Raw genomic sequence first — 16744 nt, 5'->3', positions numbered from 1 at the left:
TATTATCTTAGCTAGCTTAGGCTTGTACACCCCTTCCCACTCTAATCTTTCCCTATCGGGGATCTCTAGAGTTACCGACCTAGTATTATAATTAAGCCCGGTATAATAGGGGGGACAACCAAGTCATGCCTAAGATTATATCAAGTCAGTCATATCCAGCGTAACCAAATCAACCCAAGTCTGAAAATCCCTAAACACAACCGGACAAACACAATATACAAAGGTGACTACGACTGACTCTTCAACTAGGGTAGAAACATGGATGGGGGCATCAAGTATATCACAAACCATATCAAATCCCAAGGCAATTGAACTGACACATACGCATAAGTAGAACCCGGATCAAACAAAACAATATCCATCTGGGCACAGACAAGAGTAGCACTAGTGACCACTGCATCACACACCTCAAACTCGGTCTTTCCCGAGAAAAGCATAAAACTAAGCCCTGTCATCTTGACGGGTAACCTCCTCACCTGGCTGCACTAATCCTTTACTTGCATTAACATTTCCCCGACCTTCATGGCCTCGCTGATTTCCTCCTCATATGCCCAGGTTCTCCACAATTTTAACACACCTTATAACTTATATTCAATTGTTGAACACTGAATTAGATTGCGGGGGTTAGTTTGGGTATGATTCGGGTCCATAATTGTGACTAGGGGAAAACAGGGAAGACAGGTTGAGGTTCTGCCTCCCCTCATCCCGCTCTGATGGGAAAATTTCCGCACTGGCGGCCTCGCCTTGGTGGGAAGAATCCCGCCCCAGCAGCCATAACAGAAACAGAATCCCTGCCAACAATTTTTATGGGTTTCTTTTATTTCCCAGTTTCCCCCCAAATGTTCCCAGCTATAACACATACATTTTTAGAATAATGCTCATAACTAGGATAATAATTGTCTACCCCCAGTCAATCCCACGATACACGAACCAATTCATTTGTTAATTCAACACCACAACCCACACATCCCCAGGATACACCCACACACTCACATGATCCTTAGTCAAATCTTCCTTTTCACAACGAATTTCACAATACTCAAGTATTTACAACTTGCATAACTTCAACGACCAGGCCAACATATTGTACATATCAAAGTTCAGACAAACATTTATTGTGCACATAATCACCTCATCATATTCAAGCAATTACAACTTCACATTCGCAGTTAATTTAGACAACCAGAAGCACGTATTCAAAGTTTCCAAGATACAATTTACAGATAAGTCCAAATTTTTAATTAATTATTTCACTCAATGGATGACCATTCCTGATCATCCATGCATTCACACCACCCTTGGGGACAAATACCAATTGGAACCTTCTCAGTTTCCAATTTTCTTTGCTTGTGTCCCCTCAGTCGTGACCACGACGTCTAGTTCACTTCGTTGAGATACCAATTGAAATCAGGAGATACCAATTGGACTCAACTCATACCACAAGAGATAATAGTAGCTAGCGAGCCCCATAAAACTGCTAATTTCAATCATAGAACTTGGTCGAATCCAATTCTTAATCACCTCAACCTTTAATTGATGGTAACCAGACCTTAAATCAATCTTAGATGCACCTTGCAATTGGTCAAAAACATCATCTATCCGAGGAAATGGATACTTGTTCTGAATGGTGACCCTATTCAACTGTCGGTAGTCTATACACATCCTCTCTTGCTAGTGATGGTGTTATCGCTGTTGTTGCTCTAGCTCGGACCATAGAGTGAAGGAGGAAAGATACTAATTTGTATCACCCAGATACCAATTGGATTCAAATCATAGCACGAAGGAGTAGAAACAAGTGAGTTTTTCCTAAAGTCCTATAGCCTCTCGAAGAAAAGTACGAACGTCATCGTACTATTCATCAAGACTCTGCTAGACTCGTTTTGGTACAATGAGATCAACGAACCTAGGGATCTGATACCAACTTTTTCACGACCCAGACCGTCGTGATTGGCACCCACACTAACCCTCCGGTGGGAGAACCATTACTACAACCCAAACTAACAAACTCAAGCAAAAACTAAGGCATTTAAAGATACGAAAGCAGGTTTAAATGTAGAAGTTATATAGAGTTCCCATAAACTACAAAGGTTTTTTAACAAACAACTAATCAAACTAATGTGGAAGAACAACCCCTAGAACCTAAAAGTCATTATACCAAAACTCTACTAACGACGAGTCTAAGAACAAGGGGTACAACTCCAAAACTAAACAAACACCTTAAATAAATATTCTGAGTCTGAAAAGAATGGACTTAAATAAGAGAGACCCATGGCATCCTGAAAGAAGTGGCTCACCCTTGAATCCGGTCACGATCAATAGTCACCTAGCTGAGGTCTATCAATAGCCGCCTGAAGATACCCTGTACTCAACAAAGAACAAGCAAGTGCAGTATTAGTACACAACCACAGTGTACTGGTAGGATCACGCGACTATCCCAATAAGTATAACATACATTAGTCAATACAACAATATAATCACATGCACATATCAAACATATACAATATTATCAACACATACGAATAATGAACAACTTCACGATTCTCACATATCACAGTTATATCAATTTAGAGCAACATAAAGTCTTCCAATATCAATCATCATAACATATAAACGAATTCATCATAAGTACATACACAACACAGTTCAATGGTCCTCTCACAGAACCCAATTCAATGGTCCTCTCATGGAACCCAAACCCTCACAGATAGCATACCAGAACGTGGTATCTGATCCCATAAATATGCCAGAACGTGGCAACCTATCCCATAGTTATGCCGGAACGTGACAATCGATCTCATAGTTATGCCGAAATGTGGCAACCGATCCAAGTTAGTTATGCCAAAATGTGGCAGCCGATCCCATATTTATGCCGAAAGATGGTAACCGATCCTAGTTAGTGTGTCGGATCGTCACACCCGCCCATTCAACAAACCACAATCACAATCACAATGTATATTCTCACAATCATACAACAAGAGGTGATTCATGGCATACAATTATTCAAGTATCCTCATTTACAACAAAAGTGATCAATAATGCCACTTCATACACATACATGTATCATAATGAAGCAATAATAAACATACATCACACAATCATAGAATCACAACCATCACCTACCTCGAAACAAGCTTGAAATCCTAAGAAACTTGATCCTTCCCTTTCCAGATTCGTCCACTTGTTCTTGGTTTAGAAACAATCAATATAATACGGGAATCAATAAACAATCATTAATTACCTAAATTACTAACAATTCTATAAACCCTAGATCAAATCCATGATCCCAATTATCCAAATTAGGGTTGTTTCCACCATATAATTTATAACAAAACCCTTCTCATCAATATTCACCCATTCTATTACGTTCTATGGATCGAAAAATATATTCGGGGAGTGAAAAGCTTACATTTAGCCTCAAGAATTGTGAAAAATGAGTAGGAGTCACCTGGGTTCGTTCCTTAGCTCTAAAAATTGAAAAGTGCATAATGAGATTGTTTAGGGGTTTATTAATGACTTTAATTCGCGTCAAGTTCACCACAGTGGCCACCACCCCACCACAACGGCAAAACCTAGCGCTAACGTGGCATTCTTGAGACAGAGAGCTAATTCAAAAATTCCAAAATCCTCATTTCACAACACACCCCTAACCAACGACGCTAAAAAAATACACTTTACGCCAAGATCAATTTCAGGAGTTCTACTCACCCAAATTCAATTTCGTAAAGTCGTATGGATTCTTTAACGAGTTATATACTACTCATGCAATCAAAATCATAGATACTTCACCTGATTGTTACCAAATTTCCCTACACCTTGATGACATTGATTTCGTCCAAATCTGGACAAGGTTGGGAAATCCAAAGTTACTACTCAAAAGTTTTCTGGCCCCAATTCTTTCCCCATTGGCTTTTCCCTGACGATGGAAATTAGGTCGTTACAAAGAGAAGGGATTAGACTAGGGCTTGAAGATCGAGGCTTCTTCATATGAATTTGATGGGATTCTAAGTCTAAGGTATGGGAGTTTTCATCCTTGGGTAGCTATCACCCAAGGAGCCCTTTCAAAAGCTTTTATCTCTATTCTAGAAAACCCAATTAGTTAGGGTTTCAACTCAACCCCGTGGATTCCTTTCAAAGTTGCTTTTAAAGGTTGAATTATGTTTATTTATGGATGAATTACCAATTTTACATGATTCTAACTTGAATTCTTCAAGAATCCATGAGTTTCCCCAATCCTAGGTATGACACTTCTTTACATTAAGAATGTTGTTGCAAGTTGGTTCAATTGATTGGATGTGAGTTGATTATGATGTAATTTCCTAAGATTCTAGGGTGAAATCGATATAGCCTAGGGTTACGTCATGAAAGAGGTAAGTTGAGGGTTTAGATATGACCTTCTAAAATTCACGAACTTCTTGATGAATTGCCTTAGATTAGATCACCTAATCATGAATTGCTTATGAGTGAATCTTGTAGACATGAATGAACTTGATTAAGTCTTACATGATGAATCATGGTTGAGTAGTATTGAGATTTAGTTTACTTGATGCTATATGATTATAATTGAGTAAGAATAAAACATGTGGTTAGTCTACCTTGAGAATTAGGTTTACATGATAACCATGTGAGGTGTTGCTTGAGAGTAATGCTCATAATATGAAGATGACTCCTAAGGCTTTAAATGTAAAAGCTAAAAGGAATGAACTATGAATATTGAGGCTTTAAAGAATAATGATATTATGCATGTTGAATTGTATAAGGTACTATTGTTGAAGGACTTTACCCACATGACCTACAATATGAGTATATGAGCTTATACATACAATACATGAACTATTTGAGTAATGATTATATACATGTCTATTATGATAAATGTTAGATGTGTTGATTTGCATGGTCTATGATCCTTGAATGCAATATATGTGAATGATGCATGATTGTGATAGTATGTACATGCTTATGAACACTTTGAGGTGGAAGTGTCTATGATGATAATGTTGTTGTTGGGTCATTGCAAGGACAATTACACACACACTCCATGCATAAATATGATTATGATGTATCTATGGTGTCAATTTAAAGTCTAGTTCTCATATGCACCTTTACACATTATTAAGCATGAAATGTACATGACAATGATGATCCTATTGTGTTGATTGAAAGTCCATTCTCATGAGAACACATGATTTTGGTGTGAAAGGTTTACTCACATACTAATGACGATTCTAAGGTTGAAAGTCCAGTCACACTTAATTGAATATATGAGCTATTTTATAAGTTGGGTTGAACGAAGGGTAAAATACTCCTTCAAACATGTAAATCCAATTCAAGCCTAAACAAGTAATTTTGGGAAATAATGCTTAGCACCGAGTGGATATGGAAAGTGAGGTAGAGGCCCTCCCGTCAATACAAGAGGCCAGGTTCTCTAAATTATTCTCATGAGATGGAAGCTCATCCGCCAATACAATAGGTTGGGTTTCTAGAATTAATCTTCCTATCCCATAACTATGTGCCCACATAGGTCTTTAGCTAATGGATCCACCTAAAAGCTATACATTTAGTTCTACCTTAGGCAAGTAGGACACTTTCTTTCGGTGTGGGGTTACACGACACCGGATTCCATGTAGCTCACATGTTTTATGTTGGTTAAGGCTATATTCCCTCTAATGAACAAGTGACAATAACAAGAACATGGGTTATTTACTAGGGTCCCTCAAGAGGTTTCACTTAGTATGAATGTGGGTATGAGACTTTATTCATACATTGCACAAGTAGGCTTTGAGAGTGGGCATGGTAGGTTTCCCTTATGACATGATGATTATGAGTTATGCATGCTTTATTACGAATTATGCACATGAACATGAATATGACCATGGACTATACTTATGACTTCTTAATGAACTTTACTTAGTGTGAGTGGGGGTATGGGACTTCACTTATACATTGCACAAGTAGACTTATAAAGAGGTTATAGTGTGAGTCCCTTATGTTATGAAGATATATGAAACTATGTATGCATGGTATGGATTGTTTCTATGAGTGACTTTACCTATTATAAGATATGAATATGAATGGCTCCTTGTCTACAAGTGTTGGTTATGGATAAGGCCAAGGTATGTTATGCATGATCATAGTGGCCTAGAAGTGATACTTAGTGTAGAAAGGATTATGGGATCCTATATATGCATTGCACAAGTAGAGCTTAAGGTTCCTTATGTGATAGTTCTATGATGATGAGTTAATCTTGGTATTTGAGTATGTGCATGAACTATGTCTTGTGAAGGTTAGTATAGGTATTATGTGGTGTTGGAGACTATGGTTGTGATTTTGATGATATCTCTTATGTTGTGATGAAATGTGCATGGTTTGTCTTATGAGCTACACTCTCCAACTATTTCAAAGATGATGTTCAGAAGAGGCATATAAGATGGTTTCAAAGAAAATGTCCCTTTTTATGCATGTTTTAAGGATTTTCTTGCATGGCTTCCATACTTAGTACTTTTTGTGCTAACCCCATCTTTCTACATTTCCTGTAAGTGTAGGCTTTGGAGATATTGGATTCCATCCTCGTGGCTAGGACCTTAGTAGATCAAGAAGAAGAAGATTGGTGAGTCCTCATAGTATTCGAGGACTTGACCATATGTCCTTTACGTCTTTCTTTTATATTTTAGACTTTTTGTAAGGGTCGTGTCCCTAAAGTTGTATTCAAAGAAGTTTTAATTCCAATGTTATAGATGGTTTGAGACATAGTGTCATAGAATATATTTCATTTTATAAAAGACTTCGATTGTAAAGAAAATTTTAAATTCTGCACTATTTTCCTATGCTATTATGTTCAAGATATGCTATGAGGCTTTTATGAGACCCCTTCGGGGTTGAGTATGCCGTGTTACGTCTAGGGCATACCCCTGGGTCGTGACATTTACACACTTTCTTTTCTTTACTAGGAACCACAATACCCTCGGGTTATTCCATGTAAATTCCTTCCTCCAATTCCCCATTTAAGAAAGTTATTTTCACATCCATTTGATGAATTTGAAGGCCATATACCGCAACTAGCGTAATTAACATCTGATTTGATGTAATCTTAGTTAGTGGCTATTATGAGTCAAAATAATCAATGCATTTTTATCGTCTATAGCCTATGACAACAAGTCTTTCTTTGTATTTGTCAATAGTTCCATCAACTTTCTTCTCCTTTTGTAGATCCACTTTGAACCAAAAAGTTTATTTCCCAGAGGAAGTTCAACCAACTCTTAAGTATGGTTGCTCAAGATTGAATCTATCTTGCTATTGACAACCTATTTCCAAAAAGGGATGAGTCCATAGAAGACATAGCTTCTTCAAATATTTGAGACTCATTTTTCAAGAAAAAATGTTACAAATTCAAACCCAGAGGAAGTAAATGTCCTTCTACATTTACTACACCTCTGAATTTCCTTTATTATGTACATTCTCCTTTGGTTCATTTTAAGGTCGTTTAGACCCTTTACTTGACTATCCGATGGTTCAGACTTATGAACCATAAATCAACATGTTTTACTATTTGTAGCATATCCAATGAACATACAATCCATAGTCTTAGGTCCTATTTGACCCTTTTGGGAATAGTTCCCTCATTTCTATTTCTCATATGGAATAGATTGTATTGGAAATTGTTAGATCACTATCTTTCAAGAGTTAATGCTTGTATATATTTTAAGGGCCGACAAACAATTCTCTATCAGGATACAACAAAGTCTGAACAAACAAAACTTTTTGCTGCTCCCTTTCTTAACAAACAAAAGTTTTTTATTATTTGCTCATTTTATTAACAAACAAATTTTTGTTTCTCTCTTTGTTGTTCTCTTTTCCTATAAAGATAGCATCCCGCCACAAATTTTGTGGTAAATCTGAACTTATAAATAGGACATTCAACATTTCCTTCAAATTTTTATTTTTTCATGTCAACAATTTCATTAAATCGAGGTGAGTATGTGAAGTAATTTGATGGATAATTCCATTTTCCAAATATATTTCTGCAAAAGAAAATTCACATTCTTCATATCTACCACTTCTAATCATGACAATGATTTTCAACTTCAGTTTTATATTGCCTAGATGTTCATGTCGCTTCATCCTTACCATTCAACAAATAGACATAGCAGTATCTAGTGCAATTGTCAATAAATTTATGAAACACTTTTTCCCATCACGAGATGGTGTTGACTTCATATCACAAATGTCAGTGTAAATCAGTTCTAAGGGTTTAAAATTCTTTTCAACAAACATATAAGTATTCTTAACATACTTAGATTCAATACATACTCGACAGTTTGATTTATTGCACTAGAAGGCAAAACTTCTAAGTTGATTAGTTTTTGCAAGGTTTTGTAATTGACATGTCCCAAGCGTTCATGTCACAAACAATTTGATCCAAGCAAGAAAGAATAGACAGAAATACTGATTTTGAAAAGACCTTTCGTGAGGTAACTTTTTCTTACAAATATTTTGTTCTTTACCTTTTATAACTTTGTCAAATACAGATATTGTTTAAGAATCAGCACCTTGCTAGATGTCCTTTTTAGTGGGAGCTTTCCATAGCATTCAATTTGTTATAGATTTAACCATGGCCATAGTCTTATAGGTCCAATAAGGGCAATATGACCCAAATGTTTGGTTTGCAACACAAACATAACAAATCACTTTTCACCAATGTTCATGTCTATATAAATAAATTTATTTTAATAGACATATATTTTAATGAAAAATCACAATATTTGAAGCGACACTTTTTCATCAAAGAATACAATTCCTTTGAATGAGTAATATAATTTTGTGGTTTTATACTAGTCATATCATATACTAGTAAAGAGAGACTCAATGACCACATATCAAATATAATAGAGGTGTAGATTGAGCGTATCAAAGTTGGGTTCTTTATTTGATGACGAACACTAATACTTCTTTAATAGAGGTGTAGATTGAGCGTATCAAATTTTGGCGCCGTTGTCGGGGAATAAGGCTTTTGGATTAAGTTTAACTACATTATTGAACTTTAGTCAATTTTTTTCCTGATTTTACATTTTCTTTTGTTTTTGTTTTCTACTGGTTTCTACTCTAGTGTATGCCAAGTACACGGAGTCGAGGCAAACCACGTTGAACAAAACTTTGAGAAAAATAAATAATCAAGGGGTCCAAATCAATCGAATCGGAGAGAATCTAGGTGATGGACTACAATTGCAGCCTCCTGGGTTGTTAATGTACAGGCTCAGGTTCATGGTGGAAATTCTATCGGAGATGCATTGAGGGTGCAAAATTTGCCAAAACCAAGATTGTGTAATAACTACAGGGTTGACTTCAATACAGTTGAATCATAAAGACCCATTGTTCCTCCTCCTCTACCTCCAGGGCATACATTTGTGGTGACCAACAGTCTTATGCAGATGCTTACAGTGAGGGGGTTGTTCTCTGGGCTAGCTTTGAAAGATCCACATGGTCACATGGCTAAATTGAGAAGTGTCTGTAAAAGTTGTGTGGGGCGACCAGAGTTGGATATGAATGCCATAGGATTGAGAGTGTTCCCTCTATCATTGACCGGTGATGTTGCGGTGTAGTTTGTTGAGCTTCCATACAATTCTATTCATACATGGGACCAATTGCATCGAGTGTTCATGGCAAAGAATGTCCCAGTGTCTAAGAAGCTTAACCACAAGGACAAGTTGAATAATCTTGTTGCACTACCTGGAGAGTCTGTGAGCAGTTCTTGGGATAGATTCACTACGTTCATCAGAAGTGTTCTTAATCACCGCATATATGACGTGTCATTGAAGGAGTACTTCTACAGAGGGAAGGATAACAACAGAAAATTTGTGCTAGATACTATCGTTGGAGGATCCTATGGTGAGTGCACTTTTGAGGAGATCGCTGAAAAATTGGAGAAGATTTCCTGGAATAATAAGGCATGGAGCACTTGAAAAGCTAATACTGGAAGAAACACGTTTGTTGTTCAAGCGGCACCAGACCAATCTAGTGATGACATTCGTGAGGAAATGGCTCAGATAAGGACAAAACGGGTTTGGTACTAAACCATGTGACCGGAGGTGCAGAGAAGGTGAATGCGGTAAACTATCCGACTAGATCTCCACCACCACCAGTTGAGGAATGCTACTATGAGGAAGATTCTTATTTGGTAAATGATCTGACGGGGGGTTTCCAAACCAACACCCAAGGTTCCAACTCGGATAATTGGCGCCAAGGTCAAGGAAACCAAGGTCGGAACTATGAAACTATAATAGAGAGGGAAACTATGTCTGGGATGGAAGAGATAGAACGTCGGAATTAGAGTTTCAAACCCCTATTTCACAACACACCTTCAACCTATGACATTAAAAAACTACCTGTTCAGGCTAAGGTCAGTTTCTGGAGTTCTACTCGCCTGAATTTGATTTCGTAAAGTCTTACGGGTTTCTTAATGTCTTGGATATCCACTCATGTAAAAAAAATTATTATAATAAATTTCACTCATTACCAGATATCCCTAGACCTTACTGACTCTGATTTGTCCAAATCTGGACTACGCTAGGAATTTCCAAGTTACTACTCAAAAGTTCTGGCCCCAATTCTTTTCCCATTGACTTTTGCCTAATGACAGAATCAAGTTGTTACACCACTTTCCATCATATTCCAATTTTCCTTAGAAGATGTTGAATTTAAACGAGAAACTAAACTCATGTTCAAATATTGTTATGAGACAACATCTGTTCATTTACCTCTTCTCATAGCTATATAAAACCAAGAATATAAGAAAAAAATTAAAGTGCATAATTTAGTCTTTATGCACAAAATAACTTTTCTTATTGAAAAGAAAACTGAAGGGGTGCAATGACTCAATGCACTTGGGAAGAAAATAAAAATAATCTTACCCATCCAAGGAAAACTTACTACATAAAATATACTCGAACATATTAAAGTAGTACTAATTCATCTCAAATCTCTTTTATCATATGATAAAATAATTCTTTTCTTCTTCTTCTTTTTTGCCAACAAAAAGAACACATAAAATAAAAATAATTTCTTTACCACAGAAAATACCATCAATGTTAAATTTCTTAAGCTTGTTATCTACTCTGTTCAAATTAGCAAACCAAAAACAATAAAAGATGAAAAGAACTATCCGAGTCCACTGAACCCACTGTGTGTCCTTAAGAAATTTAATCGCCTCAAGTATCCGAGGTTGTAGATTAATTCCTCCCAAGATAAAATGGATTAACCATTAAAGAAGTAGTGATACCTCAAACTTTCATAATTTCAACGAACTCAAAATAACAACAACGAATCACACAAACATACACGATCGATCGATTTTGTTTTGTAAGAAATGTATGGAAAAAAAGAGAAGAATTTGATGCAGAAAAATGAGAGAAAATCTCTCTATTTATAGCCAACAAAGGGTAAAGGTCACAACTTTTTGGAAAAAAGGATAACTTTTCAGAAAGGTCACAACCCTTTACAAAAGGTACAACCTTTCAAATGATCACAACCCTTTAGAAAAGACACAACCTTTCATAAAGGTCACAATCCTTCAACAAAGTCACAACCCTTCAGGAGAATGACAATCCTTCAGCAAAGTCACAACCCTTCAAGAGAATGGAAATCCTTCATGTCCTATTGATATGCCTAAATTACACCTCCCTAAAGAAGTATAAGCGGTCGTTGCCAAATAAAGAACCTAACTTGTAGTTGGGATCGATCCCACCAGGAATATGGTTTAGACTTAAACTTACTCACAATTATCTCTGTTTAGTCAAACTATTTCCGAGAAAAATAAACAAGGGAATGTTGTAAATAAGTAACAGATTGTTGATTTGAATAATTAAGTAACAAGTAAACAAGATTCATAATTTGAGTTATCAATATAAGATGGAAACTACGGTATATGTGTTCCCCACAAGCTCTTAACGCAATAATCCTAATAATAGTCATCTTATCCTAGTGTTTGACATGCAAGACCGGTAAGTTATGTATCCCTACATGATTGGTAATCTTAATAGAAACTTTCACTCGCGACTTGGTAAATCTACGAATGTGTGCTTTACTAACCCTTACATTCACCCTAGATTAGTCATCGTGTCAATTTAGTTGGGTTTTCACCCTCACTTCAATTGATTAAAGTCAGACTATTAGATAGCAGCAAATTCTTAACTAAATCTCTGTTGTTTAATCATTTTCTCATTCATTACCCCCTTGATAAGGCAAGTAGGAACGAGGCGAGTTCTAACGTTGGCCACCGTTAAAAAGACTTCTAAACAAAAGGATTAACAATACATGCATAAACACTAGTCAAGAATTACTTACTTATTATTCATACATTGTTAATTTCTCATGGTTCCCACAACCCTAGTTGTGGATTTAGCTACTAATGCTTGAGAGTTCACAATTCATAATTAGGTTAAAAGAAATCATGAACTTAAAATTAGAATAGATGAAAACCGAAATCTTGAATTGAAATTCAAAGTGAAATTTGCATAAACCAACTTCTGGAAATTAAATTGCTAAGTGTTTGCAAAATAATTCCAAAAGACCAAAACTAAAAGTCTACAATATTGTCTAACCCCCAAAAAATGGAAATTACAACTAATATTTATAGAAAACAAAACCTAAACCAACTAGGAAAGGAAAATAAGGAAAATCAGTTCAGATGCGGTTTCTGTCGACGCCTCGACCTACGGACCGTGGGTTGACCTACGGTCCGTAGGTCAGCTCTGTGGTTTAGGTACTGGAACCTCACATTCTCTGATCTCATCGACGGATGTGCAGGACGAGTCGTCACTAGACCTACGGTCCGTCATTGCTTACGTGGTTCCACACTTGGTCAGATTTCCCTGAACTTTCACCTATGCTGGACCACCTACGGTCCGTGGTTGGCTCCGTTACTGACCACTTCTGCAAAGTTCAACTCTTATCTTAATCAATTGCATCCGAACTTATTTCCTGGAAGAATTACATAAAACCATTAGTTCTATTAACAAAATAGCCCATGACACACCCAAACTCTAAGTGAAACGCATCAAAAATACCGTAAAATCACGATATATCACCTATTCACACCTTTAAAACCCAACCGATAAAGTGTTAGGTATGTTTTTCTAATATCTATATTTATTTCTTATCTTGTTTTTTTTTTTTTTTTTTTTGAAATAATAATAATAAAATTTTTAACAAAGTAAATATATAGAAAATTAAAACATGGTAATGTTAATAACAGTATTGTATATAATTGATATTATGTGAATGAAAACTGCTTGTATATAATATTAATGAAAACTGTTTCTCTAAGTATATATAGTATGTAATAGATATTAAAATAGGTTTGTATGTAATGTTAATGAAAACTACTTCACTAGTTTATTCATTAAGTGTATAATTTTGGTATATAAATTGATAACAAATGATGAATTATACTTAATCAATTTGGATCTAATTTTATACCCTTTGAGGAAGGGTTATAAATCTTTTTAGTATAGATTTCAAACATTATACAAACATAATTTTTTTTACCTATTTTAATACCTACCAGATCCAGTAGTATAATTCACAAATTATGACTCATATGTAATGTGAATGAAATTAATTTACAAAGGATAGATTTTATACGGTAGAGTATATAATTGGTATTAAAATAGGTTTTTTAATCATTAATAAATTATACACAAAGTGTATAAATTTGATATATGAATTGGTAATAAGTGGTGAATCAAACTTAATCAAATGGAAGCTAATTTTATACCTTTTAAAAAAGGGTTAGGAACCTATATATTAATATAGATTTCACATATTTCACTAAAATCATAAGTAAAGTAATAAGAATGCACTTTTAACAGATAGATTATATAGAGTCCGGAACCTAAATAAGCCACAAAAAATAAAAGTGACCAAAATAAGCCACTATTCTAGTAAGTAACTAAAATAGGCTTAGTGTAAGAAAAAAAATTCATTTTATCCAATATTCCAAACGTTTTCTGTTAGTCTCTTAACGTGTATATTTTAATATAAAACGGAGCTATTTTTTACATTTTGTAAAGTGTAAGTTTTTCTTACACTTAGTAAAGTGGAAGTTTTTCTTACACGTTATAAAGTGGAAGAAAAAATATGTTTTACAAAGAGGAATATTTTTCCACGTTTTGCATTAAATTGTATCTCTTTATGAAGCTTTTGCAGTGTTTGTCATACAATTATATTGATTTGACATATCATAAAAATGAAAAAAATTATTACATTATGTATTTTTATTTTTTTTTGTTCTGAAATGTCCTCCAAGCTTTATTTAAGGACATTCAAACATTGCCCTTCAACATCTTTAGTCTTCTATTTTTCTTCATTTCAATCACAAAAAGATGTCTTCTGAACCAAAAGTTAGAGTTTCAATTTATTGGGATGACGAAATTATGCATGATGGAAATACTATTTATTATAACTGTCCTCCCAAATACAATGCTAAATATTCAATTAATGTTCGATATCATAAATTTCTTTCATCAATTTATAAAAGAATGGGTATAAATAGTACTGATTATAATTTGATTATAGTCGAAAAATACCCTGCTTTATTTTTATCACAAGGACAAGTAAATATTGGAGAGTGGATTATCTATAATGACGAATCGTTGACTGACTTTTTGAAGGTTCCAAATGACTACATAGATCAAATCAAGTTAACAATACTTGAAATCTATGTTAGGAAGGAGGCTAAGACTAGTCAACAACGTTCTCCTATAACATACTTGTAAAATATTCCTCTTTGTAAAACAAATTTTTTTCTTCAACTTTATAAAGTGTAAGAAAAACTAACACTTTACAAATATAAGAAAAACTTATACTTTACAAAGTGTAAAAATTAGTTCCATTTATATTAAAATACACACGTTAAGAGACTAATGGAAAACATTTGGAATATTGGATAAAACGAAAATGTTTCTTACACTAAGCCTATTTTAGTTACTTCCTAGAATAGTGGCTTATTTTGGTCACTTTTATCTTTTTATGGCTTATTTAGGTTCCGGAATCGATTATATACTGCAAAATATATAATTGGTATTAAAACAGATTTTTTAATAAATCATTAATAAATTATACACAAAGTGTATAAATTTGATATATAAATTGGTAATAAGTGGTGAATCGAGCTTAATCAATTGGAAGCTAATTTTATACCGTTTAAGAAAGGGTTAGGAACCTATATTAATATAGATTTCACACATTTCAGTAAAATCATAAGAAAAGTAATAAGAATTGCACTTTTAATACCTACTTCATACTAACATCCACCAATAATGATTCATAATGATATATAAAATCAGTTTTATTAAAATAAAATAATAAGAATGCACTTTTAATACCTACTTCATATTCACATCTACCAATAATAAAAGAAAAGGTCATTTTCATACCTATTTTTCAAACATATGAACATATCTCAAGTTCATTTATAATTCGTATGACAAAGATTGCGTACAGAATATATATCACTTAATAAAATTATAAAATACAACATACAAGTTCTAAAAAATAAAATCATCAAAAAAAAGAAAAAAAAAAGAACTATTAATACATTTCGAACAACTTTTCTTTTTTAGAGTTCGAATCCTTCAAATTTTTCTTTACATCCACACTAGGCTTGGACTTTTTTGCTTGTGAAAACTCACCCTTCACAAATGTTAGAATAGAAATAAGTATATACATTCCTACTTAGAATAAGAATAGGAATATGAATCCTAGTTGGAAAAGGATTTCAATGTAATGTCTATATATAGGATCTCAATATAACAATTTAGATACACAATTCAATAATATTTTTCTCATATATTTCTCACATGGTATCAGAGCATTGGTGCGAACAAACAAGTCATTGTATGTCTATGTCAATTTCCAGTGGTTGTTGAGTCTGATTTTTTTTCTCTTTCTGTGGGTGTTGTGCGAAAACCAACACCACCACGAGGCTCTGAAAGCTCCCGTGATCAAATCCCAGCCGAAATCATCAGAAAATATCACCCCACGCACTTTTACGCGCCGATCAAAAGTGGTAGTTTCCGGCGAAATCTGGCTTACGCACCGGTGCGTGAGGGCTATTCCGATCAAATGTTTTGAGAAATTTTTTATTTGTTGGGGTCGTCCAGCCATTCCGACCAGACCCATACTATTTTTGACCAGATCTGATCACCGAAATTAGGGTTTCGACTATTTTCAGGTTGTTTTCGGTGAATTTTCTTTGATATTTGAATTTTCGACAATCAAATCTCTATAATAAACTATTTGTTTGTTGTTTTCAAGAAAAAATTAGCATAATGTCTTTTGGATGTGATGTTTTTGGTTCCAAAAATATGGGGTTCTGAAGTTCTAGCCATATAATCACTTTAGAACTTTTATTAGGAAGTTCAAACTATTTACATTGGGCTTCCTTGGTTGAGTTGTGGTGCAAGGGTCAAGGTGTCCAAGATCACTTACGAACAAGACTTATGTGGTAGATGTAAATGCAAAGACTAGTGAGGAAGATATAAAAGCCAAAGTACAATGGGAGAAAGTGGATGCTCAATTATGTAGTCTCTTATGGCATTCTATTGATTCCAAGTTGATGCCCCTATTTAGCCCATTCTAGATGTGTTATACAGTTTGAGAAAAGGCCCGTGCTTTATACACTAATGACACATCTCGATTCTATGATGTGATATCTCGACTGACCAACTTAAAGAAATAAGAATCTAATATGTTT

Source organism: Solanum verrucosum, unplaced genomic scaffold (assembly GCF_900185275.1).
Source record: "Solanum verrucosum unplaced genomic scaffold, falcon-dt-bn FXZP01000011.1, whole genome shotgun sequence".
NCBI lineage: Eukaryota > Viridiplantae > Streptophyta > Magnoliopsida > Solanales > Solanaceae > Solanum > Solanum verrucosum.
The sequence above is the reverse complement of the archived record's forward strand: the minus strand, read 5'-3'. Positions refer to the sequence as shown.